The 24,224-nt window shown below is 40.3% G+C and overlaps 1 long non-coding RNA gene across 1 annotated transcript in view; it reads left to right on the top strand.

The window, feature by feature from the left end:
• LOC110467973 (uncharacterized) overlaps window positions 1–5,809 on the top strand; it is a 37,596-nt gene extending 31,787 nt beyond the window's left edge. Inside the window, exon 3 of the long non-coding RNA XR_002464956.2 lies at window positions 5,770–5,809. This is a non-coding gene — a long non-coding RNA (uncharacterized LOC110467973). The remainder of the gene's footprint in view (window positions 1–5,769) is intronic.
• Window positions 5,810–24,224: the final 18,415 nt, after the last annotated feature.

Genomic DNA, 24,224 nt, shown 5'->3' with positions numbered 1-24,224 from the left:
TTGATGCCAGTTAGCCAGAGACTGCTACCTTGTACTTGTTCACACCAGCAGGCTGAACCTCAGCAATGATTTTTATGCCACATAAATGCAAGTTTGTTTTTCCAGACCTTTTTAAGAAGGCAAAAATTCACAGCTAAGTATCCCCCAAACTTAACACTGTACTTACTGAAGGAACATGGGGTGTATGAAAACATAACAGTAAGAAGCTGTTTATATTCTATAATATTGTAACTCAGCTTTTGTCATAAATCTCTCTCTTTGATTGCACATACCTCCAGCATGAACTCATGCTCCTTTTGATTTTCCTCTTTATTACCCTTAGCCAACTGAGTGATGTGTGAGTTCCTGTCATGGTGCTGACTCTATTACAAAGTGCAAAGGTAATTTACATTATGGGGCTGGCAGGGCAACCAATAGCACTGTGCCTGGGAGGTGTGCAGCTCCAACAAGCCTCTCTCTTTTATGGGTAATGGGGAGCAATATTTTTTTAAAAAACAAACTATAAATTTCTGTGCATAGTCAGAAGCAAGTCCTTGGGGTGGGAAAGCAGATTTACACTTAGCCCACTGGTAGCTTCGTGAGGAGTCAGCATCTTCATTGGAGTGAAAAGCCCCAAGAGCAGAGCCTGAGCCACCCCCTCACTGGCTGAATTCCTTTGGCTCATCGTGGGGGAATCAGAGGAGTGGGGAAAAACAGAAAATCCATGTTTCTTTGTTCAAGAGGTTGACTGTAAACCGAGACTCCCTGGAGTCAGAGCTGCAGTTTTCCCAACTCCATAGCCTGTACTACATGGAAATTTTAATTCAGTTTGGGTATAAACAAAACTTCACTCTATGAGTTCAGGCAGGGGCAGAAGCTCACCCAGGAGCATAGCCTGAGTGAACGGGGTCAATCTTCAGAGAGCCAGGAGGAAGCAAATACTTTCCAGGTGGCACTCAGTAGATATTCACAGTATCAGTGGAAGCAACTAATTTCAGAGGCCAGTCACCCTACACTCTCTTTATAGCCATTAAGGAGAGATAGGCACCTCAAAAAGCAGTTTAGAAAACCCTATTTAGGCTCTTACTGTGATCAGTGCTTTGAAGAAAGCTTGCCTTTGCCCGTGGTGCATAAACCTTCCTCCTAGCTGAGATAGGAGCCCACAGTTGGCCTGCACCCATCTGCTGCCCTTCACCTGTGCCACTGCAAGCCTGGAAAATCCAAACCTCCCTGCGGCTGAGGACACATCAACCACATCCCAGGCTCTCAGACAAATAGGGATGGTAACACACACTCCAATGTTTGTCAGTTTTGATTCAAAATGCTGCAGGATACACTCCAATGCCCCAGATTCTATAAGCCCTAGAAAAATATCATTTCATGGTGAAAGGTCATTTTAAAAAGAAAACCTGTCCCAGGCCCTCTTCTGACAAAATCAACATTCTGAACCCAAACTTTGCACTCAGAGAAATATCTTATTGCTCTGTTTATGCAGATCAATGGGAAGGGAGGAAACCTCCCCATCTTCATGTACATCTCTTGGATTTACATGTGATAGTTCTGCTTTACTTTTTAAGAAGTTCAGCAATATAAAAGGCTACAGTGATACACAGGAGCCTTCAAGTCACTTTTGTACCACATAGGAAAAAGAATTTTCCTGCATCTTCTTCAGGTTACTCATGGGCACACTGTTTTCATGCTCCAGTGAGAATGTTTAAATGTTGTAAACCATTCATTAGAATAGCTCTTCCTGCAGTGTTTGACAACATTCTAATATTAGAAATTGGCTCCTACCTCCTATTTCAATTATATGTGAGTTGCATGACCAGGTAATTTTTTGAAATAGACTTCAGCACCCATCAAACTCAAATTCCGGTGTTTATTGAACTTCAGAGCAATGTGTTGAATTGCAATGGTGGCCGTGTATCTTTACTCATGGATGTGCTGCACAGCTTCCCCAGATGCATTTCTTAGTAATTTTTCATGCAACACAATTCAATATAGTTTCCTCTACTGGCTTTTAGTGCACAACTTAATTCAAGTACTTTCAAAAAGGGGTTTATTTTAAGCCAGGGATATTAGGACTGGGAACCATTCCATAAAAGTATAATTTTCTACCCCTCCCTTAGCAGAAATGGAAAAGAAATATGCTCTGCATAATTTTAAGAGAGCCTCAGCATTAATACAATAGAAACCAGTGTAGCCTCTCTATATATACACTCACACCAAACATTTCTACAGGACTTGTTTTTGCAGCAGTAGCTTAACTCCAAAGCCATATAAATCTACCTTGTTTGTAAAACTACTGTAGGGCAATGCAACACAGGCCAAATCTTTATTCCACTGACATCCATAAGACTGATAGCAGCAGAAGAAAGCAACACTCCCATATGTTTATTATATCATATTTTATGTAGCTGTCATGCTCCACTAGCTTTGCACCAAGCTGAAGTCTGACCTTCATCTCAGTATGAATGTGCAGGGCAGAGTGACTGCATGTAGGCTGCTTAATTCACCAGCCTTCCCTGGGTGTTGCATTATCTCCCCCTGGAGCATGTTCTACATCTGCTTTAAGGGTGTGTTTACACTGGAGTGAGTGTAGTGTGAGTAGACATTCCTTAGTAAGCATTTTAAGGAGTATCTGAGGATTGTTTGCAGCACAGCTGTGATAGCACAGACCTCAGCACTGGGGTGCCCCATATTTGCTCAGTTTTAGGGCTAGTCTGCCTGAGCCCAAAACTGCTGGCCAGGACAATCTCTCCTAAGTCCGGAGAACTTGGAGTTAGTAGGTCCACTCATGCTCGTGTTCTCTCATCCTGTGCACAGAACAAGGTGGTGAGATTGCAGAACACAGAGCATAAGCACAAGCATCCCACTGCAAGCAGACACCATGTACTAAATATATTAATTAAATATTGAATTCTAGACAGCCAGAATTAAAATGCATAAACAGTCACTCATCCCTAGGCAGCCTGGACTAAGAGAATGGTCTGTTTGCCTTTCATATTGAGATCAGCCTGAGCTCTTAAGATAAGTATTTGGGAGAGTTGTAATGTTAAAGAAGCATAAGGTCATGCTTTAAAATGGGGTACTTCAGTGTGAATATCTACTGATCAATTTATGGTTGCTTTGACTGTTGTTCATGTCATTTATATTCCCTTGGCACTTGGAGCATCCCTCAATAATCCAGGCAAGACAGAGTGACCTGAACAAAATCAAGTCTGTTCAACAACATGCAGAATGCAGACTTAGATTCTAAGCTGGCACATTTCTCTGCATTGTTCTGCTTTACTCTTAATGTGATGTTCTACTAAAATAATTTCTGTGTCCTCCTGTCCTATGGGGATAGCTCACTCACACATTCCTGCATTCCTATGTTTGTTCATTCTCTGTTAAGTTTATGAACTGTGAATTAGAGTTTGCATCATTTTTTTCTAACCTTTTAATCTGTGTTTCAGCAATTGTACACAGGAGAAGACCTCATGTGATAGAGTCTATCTTTTATCTTCCAACTCTTCTCAAGGTCCAGCCAGGCCTCCCAGACTGAATTCTTATTGACACTATTTGAAATTATATTGGCTATTCTGAGAAAACTGCACAAAAGGCACCGTAGATGATTTGAGGACACTGCCCCTCTGAAGGCACTTCCTTAAGAAAATATCAAGTGTCTATTTAAGCATTTGCATCAAGTATTGCCAAGACAACCAGTGCTATCATGATCCTTTAAACATGCTATTAAATTGGACCTGAGACATTTGCAATCTGGTTTGTTGGAGGCTGCTGAATAAGCTGGTTTATTTCTGAATACCTTGATTTCTTCACCAGTGGAACAGGGATAAAATCAATTTCCCCCGTAAGTATTTTGAGATCCATTAATGAATAAAGATATCTACAGAAAAAAGTTTTATAAGGAATTATACTTAAAATCTTTATGATATCCTTTTGACAAGTCCACCTGTGTTCAAAATATGCTCTACTGGAGGAAATAAAATTGTGGCTCAAGTTTTTGTATAAATTTTATAAATCTAAGCATTCAAATTTTTTTTGTCTGTATCTTAATTTTCCTTAAAGAGGAAGATTTCATTATTTGAACTTTTACAGTTGAACCCTTTGAAAACTAACTTAATTAGTAACAGTGTAGCTCTGTTGTATGGAGGAGAATTCTGGCTGTACCTTTAATACTTGTAATAATTTTTTTTTATGTATCATAACAGCTCCAAACAGTAAGCAGCACATTGCTATAGCTGGCTATTTATTACACCTACTGTAGAAAAGGAACCAAGTCTCTATTACTTTTTTATTCATATAGATGTTCCTATAAACCAGATAGTTAAGTGATGTATTTATTTTGGTTTCTAGCCAAGCAGAAATATTTAAACCCAGCTTTTGGAAGCAAGAATTATCTAATCACTCGCTAGCTTTTATAATAAAACATTTATCATGGAACATTAATCCATTAGTACTTATTTTCCATCCCATCCTTTCACTAGCACCTTGCTTTGAACAAGGTTGAGTTTGGCTGTGATTTTTCCTTTTATCATATATCATAGTTACATGATGGGACACACCAACATTGAATTCAGAAAAAAATCTTGCACTTTGCTTGAACTTGGCACCCAGATGTTCTGCTTGTGCTTCCACTGCTAACAAAGTAGTGCATGTGTGAGTTCTGAAATAAGTCTTTCATTGTAATGTACCAGGGTTTCATGGATGTGAGGAGGCATGTGGAAACAGCTAAGAATAATAACCTGCTAAAGAGAAACCTGTGTTTAACTAGCTTTGTTTTTTCACAGCTTTAATTTGCATAGCACATCACCAAACTGCCACACTTAAGCTCTCTGGCATTAAAGGCAAAAATTAAATGCTTCAGGGGGATTTTCTGCTTTATTTTGTTTTGTTTTGCCAAATTAGAGATTAAAGGTAACCCCTGACTAAAAAGTGCAGTCCCTGACTCTGTGATGACACATCACCTATGGTGCAGTGTGGCTGATCAAAGGTTGGGCTTCCTCGGGCTCTTGCCGGACCTGGATTTTCAAAGCCACTGCTCAACAGAGTGTCAGCTCAGGACCTGAGGTGACATCTCCTCTTACAGCACAAAGCTGATGAGAGGAAGGGGAGCACTCAGGGAACTCCACAGTCTCATTCTGTTTTCTTCAGCTCCCCCTGAAAAGAGGGAAATAAACAAAGAAAATGAAGGTGAGAAAATAATGAAAGAACAGGTAGGAAGGTCCTTGAGGAACAAAAACCAGAATGTCTGTGCAACTCAGAAGTCTGCTTATCTATGGCCTTTGTGTGCTGCTTTTCCAAGCAGCAGTTGGATGCCCAGGTAGGTAGGCAGGTAGGTACCTCTGGAGAACACAACAGCTGGATCTCTCCTCCCCATTCCCCAGAGTGTGCTGGGACCAGGAACAGAGCTCAGGCTGCAAAACTCAGCTGAACCCAAGATCATTCACACATCTGAAACACTGCACAACATTGATGCCGTGTGCCCCCAGACAGGGTTCTGCAGGATGGTGTCAAAGAGAGGCTGCTGCATTTGTTTCCCATTTCTATTAAGAAATGTTCCATTTGTGAGCCAAAAAACCCACCATTTTTTGTAGATGCATTACAGAATGTATGAAACATCAGAGCCAAATTCTGTGAACTCTGGGTGTAATCTTTACTGCTGGAGTAGATCCTTTGCAACCCATAGGTGTAATAAATACTATGTCAAGCTTTTACAGAACAAGAGCCAAACTATTATTAATTGTAGCATTGGAAGACCCTGATTCACTCCACCTCTCTTTGCAGATTTAACTGAGGCCTGTGTCAAGGGCTGGTTTTAGCAGGCTGCAACCAAGGAAGATGAGTGACTTGAGAGACCACAGTGATTCGTGAGGCTTGGGTAAGTCAAAATGCACACACAGAAACAAACTGTCCACTGGAGAAAATTACTCCTGGGAAACTGGGAATAAAGAAGGAGAGGATTTTGAAGACCATGCATTATTTTATTATTCAGATATAAAATTTCCTTGCTGGTTGTTAAAATATAGATGAGAGCATTGTGGACTCTGTGGTCCCCAGAGGAAAGTGCCTGTCACCCTATTACCCTGTGAGGGCTTAAGGTGTCACAGTAACAGAATACAGATACAGGAGTAGTTCTTTGTACATTTCAGGCTAATCTCCATTACAAGTCTCCCTATGATTTTGGAAGAGAATAAATTTGTTTCTTTTCACTGCAGGTTTTTAATCCTCAGATCATTAATGTGCATCCTACACTTGTACTTCTCATAGAGTTTCTGTGGACATTAGAAAAAATTTTGTGTGCAAAGACATGCAATGCAGATTCAGAGAAAGCAAGCTGAGCAGAAGTCCCTAAAAAACCACTTTAAAAATTGTGTTTAGTGTCCAAGCATTTAAAAGAATACAACAATATGGTCATGGTTGGAACATGAAAAGTCAACTCCTCAATAAAGTTACATTTTCTTGACTTATTCCAATAATTCTTTCTTACTAATTTATGTGGAAGTTTTATCTTTGCAATACAGGACACATATATACACAAGACTATGTCCCTATACTTCTAAAAATAGGCCTGTCCTTTCAGATTACTTGTATTTTCAGTAGTCTAATGTTTATATTTAAAATACCTTTCCTTTTTTTATGTATGCTTCACTTTTTTATTAGAAAAAGCTCTTCAGATTTTTTTTAACATAGGTAATTTAAAGTTATATTAAAAATTATGTGGATTAAATATCCAGATATTACTATTAACAGAAAAAAAATATTTTCTTTCTTCCCACTGGGAAAACAGTTACTGCCTTTTCAAACCAAGTTACCAGATCAAAAATCTGGGAATTTCTGTCATTAAAATGGTATTACCTCATTTTTTAAGTTCATTAAGTGCAGGTGTGTGTAAATGATCTGATGGAATTCCCTCAGCACCTGCTGAGCCAAAGCTTAGTTCACCACTTGTGTCAAAATTAGTAGCATCAGGAACACTCTAACTTTTGAAGCTGGGGGCTGTTCCAATGGGCTGCTCCAGAAGCCAGGAAGATGTAATGAAGTCAAATTCAAATCACCTTTCTTCTTCTGTAATCAGATTTACTTGTATAAATAACAACATGGGAAATACTATGTTGTGAAATATTATACAATAAATATGAAACGATGGAGTGCAATACAATAAATAGACCTAGCATTATTGAAGAGTTATGAAACCCAGAATTTAATTTTTTTACCAGTTGCTGATATTGGAACACTATTAGGAAAATCTCTTTTGACAGGGTCATCATATCTTTGATGAGCCTCCTGACCTCTCGATGCTTTCCTGCAGGACATTCCTGCATGGTACAGAATGTCTCGCCAGCCCGGCTGCGTCTGGCCCCGGCGGAGGCTCCGGCGCTGTCCCGCTCGGCCGCAGGGCAGACACGGAGCGGCCGCCCCGAGGCTGTGCCCAGCCTGGGGCGGGGCGGGGATCGCTGCGCCTGGGGAGCGCAGCGGGGACAGAGCACGGGAAACCGAGCCACGGGAATGGGGGAAGGACACTCGGCTGACTCTCCGAAGAGTTAATCCCGAAGTGAGGCAGAGCAAGTGACACATCTGAACCTGAAGGGGCTGCTTTTAGGGGATGGGGAGAACGCGGGGAGGACACAAGCCTTGAGCAACAGGAGGCATCAGGGGAGGGGTGCAGGGTAAGGGCTCCCCAAGAGACGCCAACATGGGGAGGGAGCAAACCCTACAATCCAATTCTGCTTTGAGGAAGGGATGAGAGACAGGGAACAATCCAGAACCAAAGGAGTGGGATGTCTTTGACAGACAGGGGAAAGACAAGGGAACAAGGGAGGTATGCAGGTGGATTGACATGTGGGTTGACATAGATTTTGCCGGGGAAAACTGTGGTAAACAACTCAGGACTAAACCATTAGGGAAGCCAAATGGGGTACAGAGACGGAACCATTACAAACTTATAACAAGGAATATCAAAACATACTACAGAAGAACCAACTGTAAAATAACAGACTACCACACAATTGTCCTGAGAGATATTTATTATACATAAGAGACAATTCAGAGGGTCCTTGACAGGCTTGAGGGTTGAGCCCGTGTGAACCTCATAAAGTTCAACAAGGCCAAATGCAACGTCCTGTAGCTGGGTCAAGGCAATCACAAGGACAAGTACAGGCTGGGTGGAGAATGGATTGAGAGCAGCCCTGGGGAAAAGGACTTGAGAATGATAGTGGACAAAAAGCTCAGTATGACTTGGCAATGGATAGTCACAGCCCGGAAAGCCGTGGAGATCAGGAGAGGTGCCTGAAGACTAAAAGAAAGCAATTGTCACCCCACCCTTTAAAAAAAAGCAGAGAGGAGAATCCAGGGAACTGCCTGCCAGCCAGCCTCACCTCAATCCCTGTAAAGGTGATGGAACACGTCATTTTGGAGGCCAGCTCTATCTGCATGGATGATAAGAAGGTGATCAGGAGTCATCATCATGGATTCACTAAACATGGAATCATGCTTGACCAATCTTACTGCCTTCTAAGATGAAACAAGTGCCTGAAAGGATGAAGGGAGAACAACAGATATTGTCTACCTCAATTTCAGCAACACTTTCAGTACTGTGTCTCACAACATCCTTATGGGCAAACTGAGGAGGGGAGTGAGGTGGATTAAGATGGATTGAGAACAGGCTGAACAGCAGATCCCAGAAGGTCACAATCAGTGGCACAGGGTCCAGTTGGAGATTCGATACTTGGCCCAGCATTGTTTAGCTCATTCATCAATTGCTTGGATAAAGGGGCAGAGGCTGCCTCAGAAATTTCCCCAATGACAGAAAGCCAGGAGGAGTGGCCAGTATCTCAGACGGCTGTGGTACTCTTCAGGGGGACTGTGGCAAGTTGAAGAGATGGGCAGAGAAGAGCAATCTGAAATTCAGGAAAGGTAAATGCAAGGTGCTGCATGTGGAGAAGAATAACCCCAGGCACCATTACAGGCTGGGGGCCAACCTGCTGGAAAGCATCTCTGTGAAGGTGACCAAGTACTGGAACAGATGGCCCAGAGGTTGTGGAGTCTCCCTCACTGGAGATACTCAAGAACCAGCTGGACACAATCCTGTGCCATGAGCTCTGGGATGACCCTGCTTGAGCAGGAAGGTTGGACCAGATGACTGTGGTCCCTTCCAACCCGACCCATTCTGTGATTCTGCGATTCTGTGTCCTGGGCTGCATTAAAAGTAACATGTCTAGCAGGTAAAGGAAAAGGATTTCCCCCCCTACTCTAATCTTGTGAGACCCCACCTGGAATACTGTGCTCAGCTGTGAGGCTCCCAACATAAGAAGGACATGGACCTGTTGGAGCAAGTCCAGAAGAGGTCACAAAGATGATCAGAGAACTGGAAAACTTCTACTATGAAGATAGGCTATTGAGCCTAAAGAACAGGAGCTTACAATGGAGCTGGAGAGGGATTTTTTAAAAGGACCTTTTGGAATATGACGAGAGGTACTGGCTTAAAACTGAAAGAAAGTAGGTTTAGATTAGATGTTAGGAAGGAATTCTTTACTGTGAGGGTGGTGAGGCACTGGAACAGGCTGTCCAGAGAAACTGTGGATGCTCCAGCCCCAGAATTGTTCAAGACCAGGTTGAATGAGGCTTTGAGCAACCTGATCTACTGAAAGGTGTCCCTGCCCATGGCAGGGGGGTTGGATCTGGATGATTCTGAAGGGCCCTTAAAGCCCAAATGATTCTGAGATACACAGGCACATTGGAGAAACAGACCCATTTACAGCTGACCTTCACCATGTACAAAGGGGAGGCTTATGATTATGCAGGACTGGCGTCCTACTCATAATCTTTATAAAAGAGAAACTTAACCTTCCAGGACATATGAGCACAGTGACAAGATCTCAGTGTCTTCTGAATAACAATTCAAATGCACACATTTGATTATCTTTTTGCACTCATTAATTTACAGAAAACTTTACAGAGGGGCAGATGTTTGCAAAAAATACCCCTTATCACATTCTTCTTATGACAGGGTTGAATACGGAGCAAAGCAACTATTGTAGTTAAGGTAGGTCTCAGTCTTCCAAGAAAATTTAAATATATTTTATTTCTGTGAATTCCCAAATACAGGAAAGGTAACTCCTTTGGGATTTATCCTTTATTAGACTACCGAATGTGACTACAATCCCAGGAAATTCTGCATACTTCTGTCTGTATGTACTTAAAGACATTATGGGACTTCTTATATGGGGGGTACTGTTAGCACTGTTTAAATATGGAAAAAAAATCTCTCCACTTAAAAATAAGCTGCATGGAAAAAACAATCAAAATTGCCTAAGCAATACTATCACATAATTAGATTGCCTGGCATAAGCTTAATACATGAAATGTCCTCAGTTCTCATGCCATTCTCTGTCTTGATTAAGGAAGGAACTAAAAGACCAGACTTTTTCCATTGCTAAATTTTCCATTGTGAAATTTGACATGTTCATGACTGCAGAAGCTCTGTTAATCAATAAATCACTAGACAACTTTGATTAATTAACTAGTCAACAACTCATAAGACAGTTCAGTCAGAACATCTGCATTTCCTTTTGTCCTATGTGATTTTTTAGTGAAGTAAAATGTGGCTGTTTCTTTCCCAGACTGTTTGCTTTAAATGTTCTATGGAAGAATTATGGATTATTTGTGCATCAGTAGCAGCTAACAGCCTCTTCTAAGCTCTAGGCTTAATTTGTGTTTTATATGATCCCACTTTAAGAGGCAAGGCTGGGGGTAGAAAGAGATGCAAAGTAATTCCAGGGGTGCTCACCCGTACCCCCTCACAAGCCTGGAGGCAAAGCCTGCACCAGAGCTGGATGTGTGGAGCCCTCCCACAGCACCCTGCCAGCCACGCTGCTGTCCTCCAAGGAAACACAGAATGGTCTGCTCTAAGCAAACAGCATTGTTTTCAAAGACAATTTGCCAGCGTGAGCTTTCCTGTAAAAGGAACCATCTTATTATCACTCTGGGTGGGATGTCATCCTCCAACAGGATGTCTCCCATGGAGCCATCTAACCTGCACTCCAGTTTTGGGTGCTGAATGCTGTCATCCTCCAAAGTCAGTCCAGCCATTCTGCAGGGTATTCAGGGGGTAGAGGATGGCAGCAAGAAATGAAGAGGCACATGTTAAAGGTGATGGCATGTTCTCCTCTGGAGTAACCTAATATTTGGATGTGTGTTGGTCAACAGAAAACAATTATGACTGTGCACAGGGCTTCGGTCACAGGTTCTAGGTTCGGTCACACTTGGTTGTCACTTGGATGCCTGTCACAGGAAATGGATCCTGCAGAAGGAGACATAGGAACTTAAAAAATATAAACTTAATGTGAATTCATACCCATGTTCCTATTAAGCTCCATCAGATTTCAAGTATTCTTTTCTACATTTCAAGAATGCAGAAAAGAAATACATTATTTACTATTACTGACATATACAATTTGCTATGCTGATTAGGCTCTTCAGTTACTTTGTGTTTTTTGCTTTATTTGAGATTTAATGCTCTGTCTCACCCAGCTGACATTTCCAGGCTCCCCTGATTAAGGGAGCACTGAAAACCTTCCTCCCACTCGCAAGCCCAGCAGAGACCTCTGAGCCACGCTTGGCTGCCCCTGCACAGAACAGGTCCTAAAACCTCTGTAGGACTGCACCATGTTCTGGTTTATTTAAATATGTGAATTCCTGCCTCAACGCTTATTTCCTTACAGTGGTTCCAATTCATCTGTATGTCTCCCACTGTTTCCATCACTGCTCCTCGTGATAAGTCCTCTCCTCCATTTCTGTTGTTCTCCCTCACAAATCCTTGTTGCAAAAGAGGGTGAGAAAAATATCAAATGTTTGGATTACTGCTAGACAGAAATCCCAGTATTTCAGGCAGATCTGTTGCTGATCTTTTTAATTCTGACAAAAAAGGCATGAGTCTCCCTATCATTTTCCAGAACATATGAGAAGCAAATTGGAGACCCGGGTGTCTTCCCCCAGGGCACAAGTAGTAATACAGTTTGGTAGTCATTACTCAGAGCACCATTTGAGACTTTGATTTCAAATACATGATAGCTCAGTTTCCATCTAAAGCAGCCAAAAAACAAGCAAACCAGAAAACATTACCCATGATCCTTTATCTTAATCCTTTCTTTTCTTTTTTTTTTACTTGCCTCAGAAACAAAAAGCAGAGGTTGCAGAGCAATATATTGAAAAAGCTGAAACATACCAACCTTTGAAGAATCACATACAAAATACTATTTTAAATCAAAAGTATGTGTGTTGCACTTTGGACCAGGTTGCCAGCTGATGTAAAACAGCTCAGCTCCTTTAATCATATGGGGTTATGCCAATTTACATCAGCTGAGGATCTGTCTAATAGTAATATGTGAAGCAGGGCTTCACCACATACTGTACTGAATGTTGGAAAACATCCTGTACTTAAATGCATGCAGCTCTTTAACTTGGAGTATGAGACTGGCCACATTGTTTGACATAAGGGTTAGTTTTCAGATAGTGAAATTTCAGTTGCCAGGTGCCAGAGGCAATTTATCAGACACTCATAAAATAAAGATCAAAAAGCCCATCAGTCTCCCACTGCATCTGGGATCTAGGAAGGAACACTTACAGCCCCCTATCCTTTAAACAGCTCTCACTTAAAGAGCTCACTGTTTATAATAACAAGAAAAGGAGAAAGGGGTCAGGTCAAAACCAGCTGAACAGCAGGTGGTGTTATAAAGTTTTTTTTCCACAGTTTAAACTTTTGTGAAATAGTGGTTCAAATGTACTCATACAACCCTGTTTCATATTTTTAATTTGTATTTTTAGATAATTTTGGCAATTAGAATACAAGTCACAGATGACTTTTTTTCATGTGATGTTTACTCAAAATATGTTACAAAAATAATCCTGAATGATCTCCTTTCATGCTTCCCTTTTGACTGAAAGCCCTTGCTACACACTACTGAACTCAGCTTTTAGATCCAGAAACAAAATTCCTCCAAAGTTCAAAGGGGTTTCCGAGCTGTGTTCCCGTTCATAACCAGCTTAGCTGGAATGGTGCAAGATGAGAAGTTTGGATTCAGATCTGAACTGTACTATTATTTAATTTTTAATGAGCACTCACACTCAGTCTTGGCTGAAGTCAGAGACGTGAACCTTGCCTTCTGAAATGTTTCAATGTCGAGGCTCTGGCATTGCCCTCAGGTCTCCTTAGTGGGGTGGAAGAAGCATCTCTCCACCTCCAAACAATGTGTGACATTCTGATTTGAGTCCATCTCTTATGACTTCATTCCTCAAAGACAAAACAGCCAGACACTATCAGGAATTCTCTATCAAGAATTAGCCACACATGTTCAGACTTGTTATCAAAAACTCCCATAAGAAACCCCTCAAATGAGATGAATATAAGATACTTTGCTATTGCAGAAGAGTCAGTGAGTGTCACATGAAAGCTTCATCTCTAGTCAGCAACTGACCATGACAACCTGACAAATTTGAAACAGTAATTAAAATATACCATTACCCCTGAGGACATAGGATCGTAGGAAATCTGCCCCTGATACACTAAAAAATTCTATGAAGTACAGAGCACACACAGCCCCCAGAGGCATTGGAAGGCACTAGACACACTGGAGCAGAGGGAATGTAATTTGTCTTGACTAATTTTAATCCCTTAATTTAGGTACCTGCCGAGGTTCTAAGCATAGCAAAAAGAAAGAAGGAGATATCTCAGTTATTATCCTAATTGCTGTACAACTCAGATAGTCTGCATCATCCTCCAGAGGTGCTTTCCTCCACCAGTCAAGCTTGGGAGCCCTGGCTCCCACACAAAACCCCTAAATTTGATCCTTACTGCAGGCAATGTGACTGACGTCACTGATAAAGGCATTATTTTCTGCAGTGTGTGCTGTTTGCTCATGCATCCATTCAGAAGTGTTCTCCTCTTGTTGCTCTTACCTCCACACGTCTAAGGGCTTCTCCACCACAGCTTTGATTAATGACTAGTTGTTGGGAACAGCAGTGTCTCCAAGTTCACAAACCCAGTGCTCATCATTTTTCAAAAATATAAATGTTTGTCAACAGTTACTGCACAGAGGTAATAAAAATCCATGGGAAAGAAGCGGTGTGCCTTGGATACAAAAAGTATGACTATCATTAGTATTATTTGCTGGCAAATGTGATTTTTGTAATAGTGACCACAATATTGTTACCATACATCAGCATTCACAGAAACTAGTACCCCCTAATTTTCTTACTGCTATCAGGCTTCCCAAACACCTTGTCCCAGAAATCATTTTTCTATTCCAAAGCATGAGTCAGGTCTCCCATCTGCTTTGGACATCCATTCAAAAAAGCTTACTTGGCCTTAATCCCAGTCACTGAATCCTGTGTGGTATCCAGCATAGTGTATGCATTATTTTCAAATGCTGTAATATTGTTATCTTTGCTTTATAACTGTGATCCCTTAGAGCTTTCCTTTGTATTTCCAGCATTCATTTCCCAGGCAAGTTTTATAAAAATGTAATGAGGTGCTATTATTAAAGCCTATTAACTTATGCAGGCTTGTTGCCTGATGAGAACTCAAATTTTATTTTCCCTAAGCAGCAGGCCAGATTGCAATCAAGCAGTTTCTCCAGTGAGTATCCCAACAAATTCATCACCCTCTTTCTTAGTGTGAGATAATGCCACAGTAGAGACCAGGCCAAAACTTTCATTTTTCAGAGTTACAACAAAGGCATATTTACTCTTTTCACTGTAATGGCTGTAGTAAGGTAGTTCTTTCCTTCTTTGTAGCTTCTTCTCCTGTTTTCCAACTTTCATCCCAGAAATTAGACTGAGATATTTATTAACTGTGCTGAGCTCATGGGTTTCAATTAAGATTTCTACATACCTGAATAATTTCTATAACTTACCTCTTCTAGCAAGACTAGCATTAGGCTTGTGCAGCACGTGTAGGCACAAGACCACACAAGGCAGGAGGCTTTGCATTCCGGGTCCCCATCTCCAGAGAACAGCAAGGGCTGCCAAATTGGTTTCGATGGGCCCCAGCTCCTCCTGCAGCTGTCAGGGCCCTCCCACGCACTGACAAAGAGAGATTTTCCCACCCTCCTCTGACCTCCAGAGATGTGCCCAGTGTGGAAACCTGCTGAAAGCACCAAGGTGTTAGGCAGTTCTGCTTAAAAGGGCTGGAGGAGGAGAAAGACCTTGCAATGAAAGCACAAGGTTGTTTGGCTTCAGTTCCTAGTCCTGTTGCTTGACTGACCTTACACATTTTACTCCCTCTAATATTCTGGTTTGACTTTCTGTTTCATAAAACATGAGAAGAGAACTTCTAGCTGTGATTCATGGAAAAGCACAGCCATCAAACTGTGCTCAGGTTATTAGTGAACTTTGTAAAGATAGGGCAAAACTTTTAAAAAAAAAAGGGAGGAGGGGAGTTTTTCAATATAGACTACAAAACACAAAGACCAGATTCATTACAAGATAATGTTATACATTTAAAAAACATTAATAATTCAGCAGCTTGGATATATGATTCTGCTTTTCTAAAAAAATTATATTTCCTGCATGCTGGGCTCCTGAATATCAAAAGAAACCCCAACATCTTCTGGCACTGCATATATCTCATGAGATTCCTTAATTGATTCACTTGTGAGTATCCAAAACGTACAGATTTTTGGAAAGCTACTTTCATTGAATTGGGATTATTCCTAAATTTCCTTGGCACTCATCTGGTGATATCTGAGGTAATTTAACAAGTATTTCACAAATGCCAGGCCTAAGACAAAATGCTACTTCAAGTTGTCTCCATGGATAGGTTGAGTGAAGATAGATAGTGGGATGGCTGAGCAAGATTTTCATGGCAGACCCTTCAGCAAAGGATGCAGATAATGGTATATTCCTAGCAGGGAAGTCACTTTTAAAAAGGTTTCTATATTTTCTGTTCAGTCTGCTGGGGGAAAATGTAGTTTCTTCCAAGGCATCTGCTGAAACTCCATCTCCCTAGTTGTAGTTTTAGGCAAACAGAGCAGTGAATGGGACTTCCTTTAGAGCAGGCACAGGTTACTGAGGCAGGAGAGACCACACCTTCCATTACCAAAGACAAGCTGACCTCATTTTATCTGAGGCCTTTCTATGGCACCAAAGAGAACCACTTCACACATCAGTCTTCTACATCCATTCTTGAACTTGGCTCTGCTAAGAAGCCAATCCTGAACAGAACAAAATCTTCAGCATATCAAATTTACATCTTCCTCTATAGATTTTCTGTATACTAAAGCCAGAAGAGATTACTATGGTCATTTAATCTGTTGTGTAATACACCACTTAGATTTGTCTTCATAATATATTTTACAATAATATACCGGCTTTTAAAGCAATTAATTTCTAATTATACACTTTCAAACTCCATGTTTCCTTATCTAAGCTGTTATAAACTTTCATTAATTATAGTTAAGATCAAGTTTCACATGATAATAACTTGGAGGAGTATGATTTAAAACAGAACTTGTGAAATTACCACTTCTATGTATGTTGGTGTGTAGCTAGACAGCAAATATATGCCTCCATATAAAAATTGACATACCTATTTCTGATGTGAGCCCTGTCATTAAATACAGTCAATTATTCCTTTTTACTATTCAAAATTCCAATTCCTTCCAGTGCAACTCAGGTTCAGTTCTTGGCTGCTTCTTTATGCTTGCTCTATGATTTTCTCAAATCTAGCTTTTCCACTCATTAAAGTCACAACTAAATTCTCCTTTCCCTCCTGTCTCTCTGCTCCCAAATCCTTTCACCAGCATGTCTGATATGTCTTATCAAATCAGAAGCAAGCTCCTTACTCACGTCAACCAAAGCTCTGGAATACGGCTCCCCCCTACCTCTGCAGCCTTCCCTCTGCCCATTCCCACGGTCTCTCTCCAAGCACTTCCCAAGCCTTCAGCCTATCTGCTCCAGTTGGCTCTTTTCCTGCTCTCTGTGGTCCTCAGGAGCTGCCAGCTGGCCTGCTCTTCCATCTTCCTCAGAAAATTAGATACTTTTGCTGTCCCCACTACCTAATGTGGAGTCAGGATCATGTAACCTCACCTTCAAAAGGAGAGCCCTAAATTAATCCTTTTTCTCTTGCCTTGCTGTTGACACCTTTTCTGGGGCCACTCCAGTAAAAGGATATCAAAAAGTTGTATATGGTTCTTAGCAAAGGTGTAATGAGCTGGCTTGTGGACATGAGCTGCTGGATGGAATCTAAATTCCTTGATGGTTTTATGAGCGTGTCACCAAACACTGATTTGGCTGCAGTTCCAAATCTTCATTGTTTGTTTGGGAGGCGAAGCATCTTAGTTGCATGCAAAGATGGTGAAAAAACAATCGAGAACTGTCATTAAAAAGAGAAGAATTTGCTAAAATTCTTGCCAGAAAAAATATTTAATTTGCAAAAGAAAAAAAAAAAAAAAGCTCTCTTTCTCCTCCAGTATTTAAAAGTCATAACTGGCCATGCAGTTTTGTTGCAATGTCTTAGACAGCCACTGATTCTTCACTTTGGAGTGTTAATACCTAGTTTACAAATTGCCAAGTGTTGAACTACTAATGATATGGTTATTTAATGTTTCTAGACAAAGGGAATTACTTTTCTCATATGTTATGAGAACTAATCATCATGGGAACAAAAGGAAAAGTTGGCTACTGAACCAGAGGAACTAACAGATCCATTACTTTCCTGGAAACATTTCCTTTTAGTTGGCTAATGTGCATCATGAGCTAACGATAATGCTGCACATGACTGCATGGAAAGGATGACCTTTTTCTGTCTATTCTCTGAGAAGACAGACACAATCTATCTCCATTTCAGACAGCACACAGCACATTAGTATGTTTTAGTGTCTATTTACACTAGAACTGGGTGCTAGGACAGCTCAGTAATTTCCAAGTCACAGATGGTTCATGTCTGGGCCATTCAACATACAGCCTGCACCCATTTTTATGGACATAGCCACACATGAAAAGCTCAGTTCTTTGAATCTTTCTTATCCTTTTTGATTATATAGCCAGGAGAGTTGTTGCCTTAGAAGACTTATTTTCAAACTGCCTTCTGGGAGTGAATTTGATTTCATTTGGCAGATGAAAATAAAAATAAATTAATATCCACTTCCCCCTGTGCCTTTCTCCCAAATGGTGTTTTGAACCTGTGTTATTTTTATTTCCTCTATTCTGACAGAGGTGGCTAATTCTTACTCTTCTCAGCTTCATCTTATTTTTGACACCCATGATATGATTGAGGGGTCAAAGAACCCAGCTCAGCCTTTTTTGTTTTCAATCAGTGGGGAAAAAATTGTCTCATTCTATAATTGTGTCCTCTTCCTTCTTTCATTCCTTCCCTCCACAAACACAAAAAGAGAAGAGGAGAAATATCTGGTAGCAACACAAGACAGGATTGGAAAATTGCTATATGAATATCACCATGTCCTGTAAGGCTTAAATAGCTATGTCTTGCAGAGGAAAGTACTCCTGCCAAAATAATTTTTACACCCTCATGCCTCTTAGTATGAAACTGTTCCATTGAGGAGAAAGGAAGATTTTTTTTTTCAATGTACTTTAATATTATAATGGTGCTGAAATTCCCCCCTTTAATCACACAAGTCTCACAAATATGTTGTCACGCCAGACCCTTCTGATGTTTGAAAATTTGCTTTGTTCCTCAGGCTGTTAAACATCTTTTACAGCAGGACCTGTGAAATCTAAGGCTGAAGTAGCATACATGTTTCATAAAGAAATATATTTCAGAGACAGCATTACACAGGAGGATAATTAAATAGGGTTCCTGAATTCCTCTGTGTGTGGGGCAGGGTTGCACTTGTCTTTGCATGCCAGAAAATATCTAAGATGAAGCATGGGACAGTTAGTTTTTAGATTATGCCAAATTCTGTATAGAAAAAAGAGATATGGGTTAGGTACTATGTGAAAAGCTGAAGGCTTTACTCTCTGGTTTGGTCCCTGATTTAAAGCAGTCAGGTTTCTTTCTGGAAACACAGAAAATTTTATTATACTTGTTGATTGACTGCCTCTGGCCCAAGACAGTAAATGAAGCACAGTTACTCTTGGATTAAACCCAGTTTCACCATTACTGATTGATCTTCCAAAGAGAAATCAGCACGAAAGGCTCGTCGCCTGCTACTGCTTGGCAGAGAGGAGACAGCAGTGTCAGGATGGGACCACTGTGTCAGGAAGGCAAAAACAGACTTCTGAGAGCATCTCAGAATTAATGTCACTTTTGCAATTCACCTGTGGTGTTACATGCTTTACAGCTGGGAATGCTTCATTAATACCAGGCAGTGTTTAAAAATAAGTTTGCCAAGCTTTTTTTTTGTTTTTCTTTTAAGCCTAGAGCCAGCAAAGAAACTGCTTTCTAGACAACAGAGATAGCTTAACTTCAGCACATGTACTAATGCTGATAGTGTTGAAGAAGAAACATATCTCTGATAAGGACTGAGCAGAGGCTGCACAGCAGATAAGGAAATTATTTTTTAAAATAAAGCCAGAGGAAAATGGAATAAAGATAAAAAGACTTTATAGTTGGGGTTTTTTTTCAAGTGACCAAAATCTTCCAGATTAGTACAAAATCAACAGGACTGCCTCTTTAAGGAACAAAGTAATCTTGAGACTTGTTTATCAAACAAAATATTCTAAGAATCTGCTTTAATTAAGAACATTACTTCTATCTTTTACCTTGTGCAATCTTCTATTTGGCACAGCTTTAGTAACAAGTGGCAGATATTTAAACAAATGAGATTTTAGCCATGGAAGAGTGACGATATCTATCCATTTGGTTTGTTTAGAGTCCATTCACACCTTGAGTGATATCTATAGGTCTTGCACAGACGTAGCAAGGCACATGCATGCTTTACTTTGTGTTGTTGGCTGTCTCCTCCATAGGAGTGCGTTGATATTGCAGGGCACCAGCAGAAGCCTGATTACACAATGCCACTCTCTCCCCCTTCTGGCAGAGTACACTCTCTCTCCCCTTGCAGGAAGAGCAAGGCAGGATTTAGCCCCAACAGTGATAAACAGCTGCAGAATTGTCCCTTCTTACATGACACAAATCACAATTTCTGGGTTATTGAGGAGTTAATTCCTATTAATTCTTCCTTCTTTTTCTCCCTTAGACTTCCTCTCAGAGGCAGGTTTGCATGGGACTGGCACACCTGGGCAGTCCCATGTGTCTTCCCACTTTTGCACTGTGGGAGAAGAGTCCTGGAGTTCTGTACATCAGAAAAGCAGAGATTTAGCAATGACATTCCAAGCATACATCCTCATTTAAAGCAGCTACCTAGTTAATTCAGTAGTTAAACTTCAAGTGCTGTTTTGGAGAAAAGCGTGGGAACTGAGATTTGCTAGATGTGCCCCAAAGGAGAATTTGTCTGGTTTTAGATTGTGAAATACTCCAGCTTCTGGTATTGTTGTTCCTTTTTATTTCTCAAAGTAAACACATATTGCTACTCTGATGTGTCTGGTCCTTCAAATGTTAACACACAAGAGTAAACTTTTATGGTTTCACAGATCAAAGGGTTTTACAAAATTAAGAACATGCATAAAGTATTTGCAAGATCAGGAATGCAATCAACTGTACCCAAAATAAAAATTCAGAGAAATTAGAGAAAACTTTGTAGAAATTTTCTTCCTCTTGAATTCAAACAAATACATCAGAATTGCCTGAAGCTGAATACGAAACTTTGCAGTTTCAATCTTCTTCATGAAATCTCTGTCTTAGGCAAAGAATAAACAACTTACAGAAAATGAAATTCTGGTTCTGGCTCTGCAATCTAAATGCCTGTGCTTAACTTTATGAACAAAACCTTTGATGTCTGTGGGTTTACTCTATAATGGTTTGTCACACACTGGATCTGGGGGACTTTTTATGGCTTGGCATACTTAGGTGTACTTTTTTTGCAGAACGCTAAAAGGAATCATTGGTCTTATATGTGTTAGTTTAGCTTTTATTCCAGGGGATTTTTTAAATACCTGGATTTTGTTGAGCAATCCATAATATAAAAGTTCTTCCTTGCAGTTGAAAAACACACCTTCTTCAACCCTAGCTGCTGTATTTCACATGCATATAATATTGCTATCAGCTGCTTATTGACTTAAAAAATATTTGATTTCTCCCTCTCTCTCCTACTTAGCAAGATTAAAGGCTTAGATGTTCTGTTATATCATACCATATGTTAAGAGGAAAGACTAATTTTGGCTGCCTACAACATTCCAAACCCTATTTAAATATTATTAGCTAAAAGCTCAACTTGTATAAATGCTTAAATCTGCAGATGTAAAGCTTTGTTTAACAAAGTCCTGTAAGGAACAAAATCTGCAATTTACTGCTTTTGAAAAGTCTGCCATGCTCTAGGGAGATGTACTGTTTCTTGGTGGAGCCCTGGCAGGACTCTCTGAGGTATTCACAGGATCTGTTCACACCCACTGAATTGCACTTAGGAAAATGTCTGTGGAACTCCCCTCACCACATCATTATGATGGTTATAAAGCTCCAAATTAAAGCAAATTTCTACTTCTCTCTTGCTTAGCTCACTGACAACTACAAGCAAATGCTTCAATTTTTTTCTGTATTCTGCTCCCCTTGCTGTTAAATGAGGCCTTGAGTGAGGGTTTCCTTTCTGGTGAGGGAGTATCACACCATGCAAGCACAGGGATGAGAGTGAGCAGAACTGCTGACATCAGCCTGCTGCCAAAAGCTCATGGGCTGGAAGGTCAGCCAGTGATAAAATGCTAAGGGGAGATGATCACATCCTCATCAATTGGAAGACTTCAGTAACTTTTTAGAGTGCATTCTCAGACAGCTGCTAGGATTAAACTTATAGGCACTAAGTTAAGGATTGATGGTTCTCTAATGAATGTAGATTCAGAAAATCTCTGTTCTTATGGAATTTGGGGGCAGTAGGCAAGGAGAATCAACTGCTCTGGATTTAGTGAGCGGATGTGTTTCAGTCTCAAATGTCAGATTGTTCCTTGAAGAAATCAGATAAATATTTTTTTCCATCCTGATGAATAACTTCAAGCGTTCTTCTGTTTATTTGCTTGTTTTCTGTTTAGGTAGTGGGTTTTTGTTTTGGATTGTTTGGTCTGGTGCATTTCTCCTCCCTCTGCGACATTGTACATTGGAAACCTTGGGAAAGAACAGCACTCTGAGAGGATAAAAAGGATTCCCTTGGCCAGCTGGACCTTCTTTATGAAGATTAAGGCATGGATGAAATAATGCAACCATAACCTCTAGTATTGAGTGTAGTGAGACACAAAGATCTAAATTCACATATATTGGTATTGCAAATTATAAATATAATGCCATTAAACTCTGTTGGTTTAATTGGTATTATTTAAAAACAGGAAAGAAAATATAAAACCTATTATATTTACAGCACACCCTTCTTTTTATGCCATGAAGTCCTCATGCTTTGCTTAAGTACCCCTCTTTCCATAGAGATTCACCTGGTAATCCTTCCATATCTTAACTTGGATCCTGGATCTGCTCTGTTGCATGACTGATCCACATCTCTCTCGTGTGCATGTATTTTACCATAGTCAGCCACAGGTGAGATCACCTCAACAATCAGAGAAAGACTATTAATTACTCTGAAATTCCTTCAGTCTTTCACTAGAAGTCAATCTAAAGCTCTGCATTGGAGCATAAACACATCCTTATGGCCTTTTCTTTTAAAACTTGCATGTTGCTTACAGTGACTTCTGAGGGAAAGCAGTAGCCAATTGAGTTTTAATGTGGCACTGTAAATATATGTGTTCCACAATGCCTTGTAAGCACAAAGCACTCAGCTGATGATCTACATCAGACCATACATCTGGCAAGCATCAAGAAGATATTAAACCTGCTGCCTTGAAGAAAACACCACCAGCAAAGTCTGATTGTATTAGGAATTTCAGACAAATACCCATTTCCATTTTGGTATGTGAATTATACAGTGTATAAATGTCTTCCAGGCCTGTCCCAGGCACATGTGGTGGGTGACCCTTCAGATTCCACCTGCTGAGACCAGTTCCTTTGTATACTTGACTGTATAGCCAGCAAGTCACCATCAGGCTTTTCATCAGCCTACCTGAGATGGTTCCTAGGAAGGTGGGAGAGGCATTGACCAGGGAATAGACAAGTTATTGGCCAGTCCTGGAGCCATCTTTACAATTAACAGACACAACTACAGATTGTGGTTTTTTAAGGAAAAAGTGCCTAGGGGCTACTGCAGATTAGAGAGACACAGTCATGCCTTGCATCAAACATTAGCATTATATGATACATTCAACAGTTACACCCAGTCAGATTGTGTTTGAAATTTCTCCATGTAGTACTTTTCAGTTTTCTTACAGGTATTGATACAGATTTAAGGACTTTTTTTTTTTTAATTAATTGGATATGCCGTTTTTTGAATGATCTGCAAAAATACCAGTGACTTTGCTTCACATGTAGATTAATAAATTTAAAGGACTATATTTGTGCTCAAACCTAGGCCTGTACTATTTATTATTGCATATATTGTCAAGTGCTTATTTGCTTATTTATCAGTTGCTTTTATGGAATTTTACCAATTCTTCATTTCTGATCCTCTAAATGTACTACTTGGCTCAGTAATTGACGTTTTCTTTAACCTAAAAGAAATAAAAGACATTTACAGTTATGTGATTGTAACCATGCTAGAATAACAGTGCCAAGTGAAAAAATACTTCTGGAATCTCAAAATATCTCCATATTTCAAACATCTAGATGTGTTACACTTCCAAAAGAATTAATAATTCAGGAAACCAAAGCCCTGTCTCATTCAGCTGGGCATGATGTGCTCAGCAAAGGCTGACCAGAAGAGGCTCAGCATAACTGCAGCAGTAGATGTTGTTAAAAGAAAAGTTGGAAAGGAGAATGGTACTACTTCTTATGGAAAATTCTTATGTGTTTGCTCCCAAAGTCCAGATGTGCATGTTCTATGGCACCTCAGAGAGATATTTCTACACTGCTCACATCCACTGGTACTTTATTTTAAAGTTCCAAACAGGACTTGATTTTTTCTGTCTAGGGAGAAACTTCCCCCACAAGGGAAGCAGCACCAGAGGGATAGGTTGGTTTTATGCTGAGTTCTTTCTTTACGTATAGCAAAGATACAAACTCATCTAACAGTGGTCCATTATGATATGTCAAAATCATAGGATTGTCTTGGGCTGGGCTGTTTGGATATCCTAGGCTG

Source organism: Lonchura striata, chromosome 3, assembly GCF_046129695.1.
Source record: "Lonchura striata isolate bLonStr1 chromosome 3, bLonStr1.mat, whole genome shotgun sequence".
Lineage (NCBI taxonomy): Eukaryota > Metazoa > Chordata > Aves > Passeriformes > Estrildidae > Lonchura > Lonchura striata.
This window is presented reverse-complemented; position numbering and strand designations above follow the sequence as displayed.